The sequence below is a fragment of the Scylla paramamosain genome, chromosome 5 (assembly GCF_035594125.1).
Source record: "Scylla paramamosain isolate STU-SP2022 chromosome 5, ASM3559412v1, whole genome shotgun sequence".
Lineage (NCBI taxonomy): Eukaryota > Metazoa > Arthropoda > Malacostraca > Decapoda > Portunidae > Scylla > Scylla paramamosain.
Window position 1 is genome coordinate 279,859 of NC_087155.1, and position 10,142 is coordinate 290,000.

At 44.9% G+C, this 10,142-nt stretch overlaps 1 long non-coding RNA gene across 1 annotated transcript in view; it reads right to left on the reverse strand.

Moving 5' to 3' along the window:
* Positions 1–9,677: 9,677 nt before the first annotated feature.
* Positions 9,678–10,142, reverse strand: part of LOC135100266 (uncharacterized) — a 53,126-nt gene continuing 52,661 nt past the window's right edge. Inside the window, exon 3 of the long non-coding RNA XR_010268559.1 lies at positions 9,678–10,142. This exon is cut by the window's right edge and continues 346 nt beyond it. This is a non-coding gene — a long non-coding RNA (uncharacterized LOC135100266).

The following is a 10,142-nucleotide window of genomic DNA, read 5'->3' on the forward strand; positions in this document are numbered from 1 at the left end:
ACATACATTCTTTCTTCTACCTACTCTCACAAACCCTATCTGGTTCTCAGCAGCACCCCTCACGTCCTCAACCAGTTTCTCATTCAGACGCTCCACGTCATGCACACTTTCGTCATCCCAGCTTCTCTCACTCAGATCAACCTGAAATTTCTCCCACCCTACATCTCTCAGTCTCCACTTCTTTTTCTTACTTGCCACTTTCACTTCATTCCCACCCTGCATCAAGCACTCCACCACCAGCATGTTGTGATTGGACACAATATCAACCAAACCATCCTCATCTATCCACATGTGCGACACAATTTCACGCATTCTTCCATTCACCAACATGTAGTCAATTGCCGATTCCTGTTCTCTTGCACTCCAAGTCACACGCCCCTCAGCCAAAGTAACATTCAGATTTTCCAGCTCCAGTTCATCAACAAACTCTCCAAGCATTTCACCATTCCTGTTCACCTGTTCCCCCAGTATTCCCACATGTGCATTCATGTCACCCATAATTAGCACTCTCTCCTCTCCATGCTCTCTCACAACTTTCTTAAGTATGTCATACTTCCTCCTATTTTCCCTCTCTGCTCTTTCACCCATGACAGTCATATATGCTACCACCAGTACCACCTTCTCTGGTCTACCACGACCATCCATGCATTCCACTCTTACTGCAAGCACATCCTCACTACTTGTACACTCCCCCACATCAATCTCCTCTACTTTCAGTCCTCTTTCTTTCTTGTAGAGTAGGGCTACGCCTCCTCCCAGTGTTTCCTGTGCCTTACGCCCCTTTCCAATCATAACATACTCGCATCCCTCCATTCGTACATCATCTCTCAGGTGAGTCTCAGGAGCCCGACTAAGTCGAACCTCCACTCCCTGAGCTCCTTGCATACATCCTCAAACTTGCCCACACCCCATCCTCTCACATTCATACAGCCAATCTTCACACATTTACTTGCCTGGTTAGTCTCTTTTCTTTCATGTTTGCTGACATCAGTGGGTCCTCCTCGTCATGCGTCGTCCACACAACACACCTGCCTCGCCCTCATCCACTCGGCCAGTCGACGTCCTAGCCTCTCATTCCCGTTGTGGTTGAGGTGGACCCCGTCTCTCCCGAAGAATTTGTCCTGGTCAAGGATCCCATCCATGTCCAGGAAGCTCATGTTGCCCTTCTTCTCTGCCATCCATTCCATCTTGATCTTCATTCATTCCATGCATATCTTGCGGTTCGTTTCTCTTCTGACCTTCTCATACTGCACTCCTTCCCGTGGGCGCCGCAGGACCCACCACCACAGCCACACACATCTTCTTCTCTTCTGCTGCCCTTACTGCTTCTATCACTTCCTTTACCGTGTCTTCAGCACCTGCCTCTACTAAGTTGTTGCCTCCTCCTTGGACAACTAGCAGGCTTCTCTCTTCCATTTCTTGCACTTCTTCCTTGACTTTCCTCTTGACGTCTTGGATCTTAGCACCTCCCATGCTGGTGCACTCAATTTCCCTTCTCACAAAGTCGGGAGTCTTCCTTACCATGCTGTCTCCAATGACACGTACTGGGGCTTTCTTGATTACCATTCTCTTCTTCCTTGGGCGTCTGTCTGTTCTGGCCACTTCCACCACTTCTTGCTGGTCTTTTCTCTCTTCAGTCTTCGTCGTCTGTGCTTCTGCCTCTTTCATCAGGTTTTCTGTCTGGGTGCTCTGCTCCACTCTCTCTTCTTTTTCCTCATCCTGGTTCCTCCATTCATTGAGGCTCTTGCTCAGGCATTCCCTGCAGAGGAACACCAGAAGCTCGAACCCCAGCGCCTTCATGTTGGCCTCCCTCATGCCCACACAGGCTACATGGAACCAGGCCATGCATCTCTCGCATGCCACAGCCCTTTGCCTGTTCGCCACACTCTCTTCGCATGAACCACACGTGCTCATCACCATTTTCAGGGTATTTCAGCACACAGGCAAGAAAAATAAACCACAAAACTCAGAGAAAACTCAGAGAGCAAGGCAAAGGAACTGTTGTGGCGTCTACTAACAATGACGATGATCTTGATCTTGATGTTGTTGTTATTCTTCTTGTGACGTATTCCGCAGGTCGGCTGCTTGAGAGCACGGGGTCAACATGTCTCCTCTAATTAAACACCCAAACTCCCTCAGGCGTACTTCCCAGGCGTGCACAAGGGACTTTTTTATCTCTTTTAGGGTCCCTTCCCTTTCTTCCTTGCCACGACACACTGGCAGCACTGTCAGCGTGCCTCTGTGTGTAAGCTGGAGGAGGCAGTAGACACCTGCCGAAACGATAATCACTCCCAGTGAGGTGTGCAGCACTGGATGAGGGGGTGCTGTGAACTTATCATTAAACCCAGCTGTGACCTCACTGAATGTTTCCCTCTGTGTTTCACAACACAAGGGGGCAGTCACAGCCTGCCCTCTAAAGACAACTCTCTTCCTCCACACAAAACTACAAGCACCTAATAACACACACACCCTTCACTCTAAAATATTAAAATCATCATGACGACTCCTACACCAGCCTCGGAGTCCCCATCTGGTGAGGGGACCATAAATGTCCCCAGGTCGGACTGCCTTTCTGTCGACGACCCTAAGTGTCTTGACACCCCTCTCAACTTTTTCTTCATTAACTTGTGCAACATTCGCGGTCTAAGATCTAATTTTCAATCTGTAGAACACCACCTCTCCTCTTCTAAACCTCATCTTCTTTTCCTCACTGAAACTCAGGTGTCTGAGGCAACTGACAGTAGCCCCTTTTCTGTTCCCTCCTACTTTCTCTATCCTCATTTTCGATCCAAAGCTGGATGCTGCGTTTATGTGCGCAATGACTTAACCTGCTCTCGTGCCCACGCTCTTGAATCTTCAGAGTTTTCCACCATCTGGCTACGGCTACAGAGTCACTCTCATACTAAATTTATCTGTGCTGTATACCTCTCACCTAACTCCTCTGATTATAAGAAATTCTTTGACAACTTAACTTCCAAAGTGGAGCACATTCTGACCCTCTTCCCTCTTGCAGAGATCTCCATTCTTGGAGACTTCAATGTTCACCACCAGCTTTGGCTTTCCTCTCCCTTCACTGACCATCCTGGTGAACTAGCCTACAACTTTGCTATCCTCCATGACCTAGAGCAATTGGTGCAACACCCTACTTGTATTCCTGACCGTCTTGGAGATACGCCCAACATTCTTGACCTTTTCCTGACCTCTAATCCTTCTGCTTATGCTGTCACCCTTTCTTCTCTGTTGGGCTCCTCCGATCACAATCTCATATCTTTATCTTGTCCTATCACTCCAATCCCTCCTCAGGATCCCCCTAAGCGAAGGTGCCTCTGGCGTTTTGCCTCTACTAGTTGAGGGGACCTGAGGAGGTATTTTGCTGATTTTCCTTGGAATGACTACTGCTACCGTGTCAGAGACCCGTCTTTGTGTGCTGAGCGCATAACAGAGGTGATAGTGTCTGGCATGGAGGCATACATTGCTCACACTTTTTCTCGTCCTAAACCTTCTAAACCTTGGTTTAACACAGCTTGTTCTCGTGCTATACATGATAGAGAGGTGGCCCACAAAAGGTACTTAAGCCTTCCATCACCAGAATCTCATGCACTTTATATTTCTGCCCGGAACCATGCCAAGTCTGTTCTCCAACTAGCCAAAAACTCCTTCATTAACAGAAAATGTCAAAACCTTTCAAGATCTAACTCCCCTCGTGATTTCTGGCATCTAGCCAAAAATATCTCCAATAACTTTGCTTCTTCTTCTTTCCCTCCTCTATTTCAACCAGATGGCACCACTGGTATCACATCTATTTCTAAAGCTGAACTCTTTGCTCAAACCTTTGCTAAAAACGCTACCTTGGACGATTCTGGGCTTGTTCCTCCCTCTCCTCCACCCTCTGACTACTTCATGCCACGTATTAAAATTCTTTGCAATGATGTTTTCCGTCCCCTCGCTGGCCTAAACCCTCGGAAGGCATATGGACCTGATGGGGTCCCTCCTATTGTTCTCCGAAACTGTGCCTCCGTGCTTGCACCTTGCCTAGTCAAACTCTTTCAGCTCTGTCTGTCAACATCTACCTTTCCTTCTTGCTGGAAGTTTGTCTACATTCAACCTGTCCCTTAAAAGGGTGACCGTTCTAATCCCTCAAACTACCGTCCTATTGCTTTAATATCCTGCCTATCTAAAGTTTTTGAATCTATCCTCAACAGGAAGATTCTTAAACATCTACCACTTCACAACCTTCTATCTGATCGCCAGTATGGGTTCCGTCAAGGCCGCTCTACTGGTGATCTTCTGGCTTTCCTTACCGAGTCTTGGTCATCCTCTTTTACAGATTTTGGTGAAACTTTTGCTGTTGCCTTGGATATATCAAAAGCTTTTGATAGAGTTTGGCACAAAGCTTTCATTTCCAAACTACCCTCCTACGGTTTCTATCTTTCTCTCTGTAACTTCATCTCAAGTTTCCTTTTTGACCGTTCTATTGCTGGTGTGATAGACGGTCACTGTTCTTCTCCTAAATCTATTAACAGTGGTGTTCTTCAGGGTTCTGTCCTGTCACCCACTCTCTTCTTATTATTCATTAATGATCTTCTAAACCAAACTTCTTGTCCTATCCACTCCTACGCTGATGATACCACCCTGCACTTTTCCACGTCTTTTCATAGACGTCCAACCCTTCAGGAGGTAAACATATCACGCAGGGAAGCCACAGAACGCTTGACTTCTGATCTTTCTAAAATTTCTGATTGGGGCAGAGCAAACTTGGTATTGTTCAATGCCTCAAAAACTCAATTCCTCCATCTATCAACTCGACACAACCTTCCAGACAACTATCCCCTCTTCTTCAATGACACTCAACTGTCCCCCTCTTCTACACTGAACATCCTCGGTCTGTCCTTCACTTATAATCTGAACTGGAAACTTCACATCTCATCTCTAGCTAAAACAGCTTCTATGAAGTTAGGTGTTCTGAGACGTCTCCGCCAGTTTTTCTTACCCCCCCAGCTGCTAACTCTGTACGTGGGCCTTATCCGTCCATGTATGGAGTATGCTTCACATGTCTGGGGGGGGGGGGGTTCCACTCATACTGCTCTTCTAGACAGGGTGGAATCAAAAGCTTTTCGTCTCATCAACTCCTCTCCTCTAACTGACTGTCTTCAGCCTCTCTCTCACCGCCGCAATGTTGCATATCTAGCTGTCTTCTACCGCTCACTCAAACAAAGCTACAACGTAAATCCCTTTGCTCCTCCTCCTCACAAAATTTTGCGTTTGTTTAACTTCTTTATCTTGTTATTCATGAGCCACCCAAATAAGCGGTGCAGCCATTACATATCACTGGTATGACTATAAGTGCCCACATCTCCCCTGCCTTTGCTGCAGTGTTGCGGCACATCCCCTCTGTGTATTCCGTCACGAAGGAAAGTCAAGCGTGGCACAGTTTTGAGCGTAGTCCCCCGCGGTGACATTGGTGCAGTCACCCCTTCCATCAACGCAGTCTTCAAAGAGAACGGCACAGATTGACGGTGAACATAAGAAATAAGGGAAACTGCAAGAAGCGACCAGGCTTACACGTGGCAGTCCCTATATGAAACACACCTACCTATTTCCATCTGCTATCCCCATCCATAAACTTGTCTAATCTTCTTTTAAAGCTCTCTATTGTCCTAGCACTAACTACATGATTACCGAGTCCGTTCCACTCATCTACCACTCTAAAGTGACTAAAGCAAAGTTACAAAGTCAACCTACAGTTAATAATAATAATAATAATAATAATAATAATAATAATAATAATAGTAATAGGAGCACTAGTGTAATTGAGGGTGCAGCGCGGCCTTTCACTTCCACCTGAAGGAAAATGAGAAGCAAGATTTATGTTTGTACAATAATTTTATTGAGAAGCAAAATGAGACAGTGTGAATATTAATAACAGAAGTGTTTGCCGCTGAAAACTTTCGTGTTGTTAGTGAAGGACCAATGCGTGGAGCGGTGTGTCCTGCCGCCAATATTCACACCAACAACCGCCACCATCACAACACACTGCCATCACCACAACGTGCACTCTGAACTTTACATGTGTGTCCGTCTGTCTGTATGTCTGTCTGTCTGTCTGTCTGTATGTATGTATGTGTGTGTGTGTGTCTGTCTGTCTGTCTGTTTATGGATGTGTGTATGTGTTTGCTTGTCTACTCAAAAATAAATAAATAAATAAATAAATGATGGTGGCAGTGATGTGGTGTGTGGTGTGGTGCAGCAGTGCCGTGCCAGCACCACGCCACACTGCACCACAGTCACCTCAGCAGTGGGGCAGTGCCGGGCTGCCTCCTGCACCTCCTCCAGGCCCCGCACCACCTGGCCAGAGACACCAGGCCAACCACCACCACGCTGCCTGTCCCTGGTGCATGACCAAGCACCCCGGGTAGCGTCACCACCGCCACCACCACCACCACCACCGCCGCCTGGCCAGACTGCCAGCACTCACCCTGGCCAAGGTGAAGCAGCACGGGGCTCCCTCTCCCATCACCTACCTGGCAGTCTCCTCCCCGCAATTCTTGCACCTCAAACACAACTTGTTTTTTGTTGGAAATAATGATAATAAATTTAATTATGAAGTTTAATGAACTTATATGTTTTTTTTTTTTTTTGATGCAAAGTTAGTTAGTTTAATATAACAGATCTGATTACACTTTCTGCTATTTGTCATTTAGTGCAAAAAATTATTTGTTTGTTAACTGTGTAATGGAGTGTGTTGTGTCACGAACACTGGCCTGCTTTACTACAACAACAACAACAACAACAACAACAACAACAACAACAACAGCATGGCCTCATCACTCACACAAGCTTACTAAACAAAAAAAAATTAGATAAAACAAAATAAATAAATAAAAAATAAATAAAATAAAGCAACAATAACTTTAATACAGAAAAATCTAATTTAAATCAAATAAATTATTTTTTTTAATATTTTAAGAAAAATCATGCTTTTTTTCAATCTTGACAAACAGTCTCATTATTTACCTCATTGTAGCCCAATCCAGCCCAATCCAGCTCACTCCAACTCATTCCAGCCCAATCCAGCCCAATCCAGCCTATTCCAGCCCAATCCAGCCCAATCCAGCTCACTCCAACTCATTCCCGCCCATGTTAGCCCAATCCAGCCCAATCCAGTCAATTCCGGCCCAATCCAGCCCATTCTAGCCCAATCCAGCTCATTGTAGCCCAATACAGTCCATTCCAGCCCAATCCAGTCAATTCCAGCCCAATCCAGTCAATTCCTGCCCAATCCAGTCCATTCCAACCCAATCCAGCCCACTCTAGCCCAATCCAGCCCATTTCAGGCCCATTCTAGCCCAATCCACTTACCCACCACTCTGAAAACCAATCTCTCTCTCTCTCTCTCTCTCTCTCTCTCTCACCACCACCACTACTACTACTACTACTACTACTACTATCACCACCACTACTACTACTACTACTACCACCATCACCACCACCACTACTACTACAGTCACGCAGGTAGAGGTTGGAGGGCAGCAGTTGGAGGTAACAGTGACCATAGGGAAATTAGGTACAATTTAAAATGGGAATAAACTGTTAGAAGCAAAAAGACTAGTAAAATACCTGACTTTAAGAGAGCACACTTTGAGGAATTAAAAAGGTATCTCCAAGGACTGGACTGGCAAGGGATGCAGGGTGAGGTCAGGTCAGGGACGGAGTTCAGAGAGATAAGGTAGGATGAGAGGCGAGGTGAGGCGCGAGGGTGTAGGACAACAGGAGGCAAACGAACACAATACAAGCCTCTTACAACACAACACAAAACAACATACTGCCTTCTTACAACACAATACAACACAGTACAGTACACTTCCCTCACACAACACAACTCAACACAAAACAACACACGACCTCTGACTACACACCACAACCCAACACACGCCCCCTTATAACACATATCTATCACAACACAACACTGCCCTACATAACTCACACACACACACACACACACACACACACACACGCGCACACACACACACACAGAAATGATCCGTGCTAATGAACACACAGGGCAAGTCAGCATACAAGCAACAAATGAACAGCACGTCACGGGATTCAGAGCAACACGTGAGGAAGGATTTGAGCAGAATAGAAAAATTGTTGCAATAAGTGATGAACGCGCAGTGAAGAGAAAAAAAAATATTGCAGGGATTAACTTGGTACTCTGTCCTCGCTATTGCTGTCAACAACACGAGCAGTAACAGCAGCGACACGTGGCATTAAATAACAACTATAACAAATGAATGATAGATCAAGGTACCGCATTCACTTGCTAAATAGATATGTACAGTGCATGACCGTGAATAAGTTTGAGTAATTGATTAATATGATTGGCTGAGTGGGTGAGACAAGTGACTCATTAAGAAACAAAACGTAGCAGCCGACGTGAATGAATGAGTAACTGAATGAATGAATGAATGAATGAATAAGAAAATAATAAATAAATAAATAAATAAGACAATTAAGGACTAACTTCATAGAATTTATGGTGGCATCGTTACTTATAAAACAAACAAACAACTACAACAACAACAACAACAACAACAACAACAACAACAATAACGCAATATTCCAGAAACATGGATAAAAAACAAAAAAACAACAAAAAAAAACAGACCGAGAGACAGACACACAGGCAGGCAGTCAGACAAACAAAGTGGCAAGCAGACAAGCAAACACGTATTGACACAAACATGCATAAGGATAACAAAAAAAAAAACGGAAAAACAGACAGAAAAACAAACAGACAGAAAAAAAAACTGACAGAAAAAAAACGAACACACACACACACACACACACACACACACACACACACACACACACACACACACACACACACACACACACACACACACACACACACACACACACATTAACAAAGGAGGCTAACAGGACACTCAGAAATAAAGAATACTGCAAATTGCAACGTAAGTTTGGGGCAAAATTGGTCAGTTTTAGGCAGCAAGACTTGTGGTGGTGTGATAAAAAATGGACTTTCATAGCCTCTCTCTCTCTCTCTCTCTCTCTCTCTCTCTCTCTCTCTCTCTCTCTCTCTCTCTCTCTCTCTCTCTCTCTGATTATGTTTGTTAGTACTGGGAAAGTGATATTCTCTCTCTCTCTCTCTCTCTCTCTCTCTCTCTCTCTCTCTCTCTCTCTCTCTCTCTCTCTCTCTCTCTCTCTCTCTCTCTCTCTCTCTCTGATTATGTTTGTTAGTACTGGGAAAGTGATATTCTCTCTCTCTCTCTCTCTCTCTCTCTCTCTGATTATGTTTGTTAGTACTGGGAAAGTGATATTCTCTCTCTCTCTCTCTCTCTCTCTCTCTCTCTCTCTCTCTCTCTCTCTCTCTCTCTCTCTCTGATTATGTTTGTTAGTACTGGGAAAGTGATAGTCTCTCTCTCTCTCTCTCTCTCTCTCTCTCTCTCTCTCTCTCTCTCTCTCTCTCTCTCTCTCTCTCTCTCTCTATCTATCTATCTATCTATCTATCTATCTATCTATCTTTTCATCTATCTCTATCTTTCTGTCTATCTATATTTATCTATCTATCTATCTACCAGTCTATCCATCTATCTATCAATTAACCTCACACAAGTGCATCATTATTACTTCCCAGCTCGCCAGCACAGTACGTGTCTGTACATTCCCAGCACGTTGTGAAAGGCCACTAAAGGGGAAGGGGCGAGGTGGTAGCAACGCCTTTTCTCTGTGCTTATTCACGTAGTGAGGAAAGTAGAGACAGACGAGGGGTGATTTTACAGAGTCCTCGCTGAACCCTGATGGATGAGCCTGGTCTTGTCAATACCTACTTTGTTTGATAGGAATGACTGGGTTAGGTTAGATTAGTGTTGTTGCTGGTGTTGTTGTTGTTGTTGTTGTTGTTGTTGTTAATGGTGGGATTTTGGTGATTTTAGTGGGCTGGTTGTTGCAGTTGTGATGGTGGTAATGGTGGTGAGTAGTAGTAGTAGTAGTAGTAGTAGTAGTAGTAGTAGTAGTCGCACCACCATCAACAACACCACCACCACCACCACCACCACCAGTAACAGCAGAAGTAACAGTAAAAGTCAGATCATATCATGTTAACTTATACCAATATT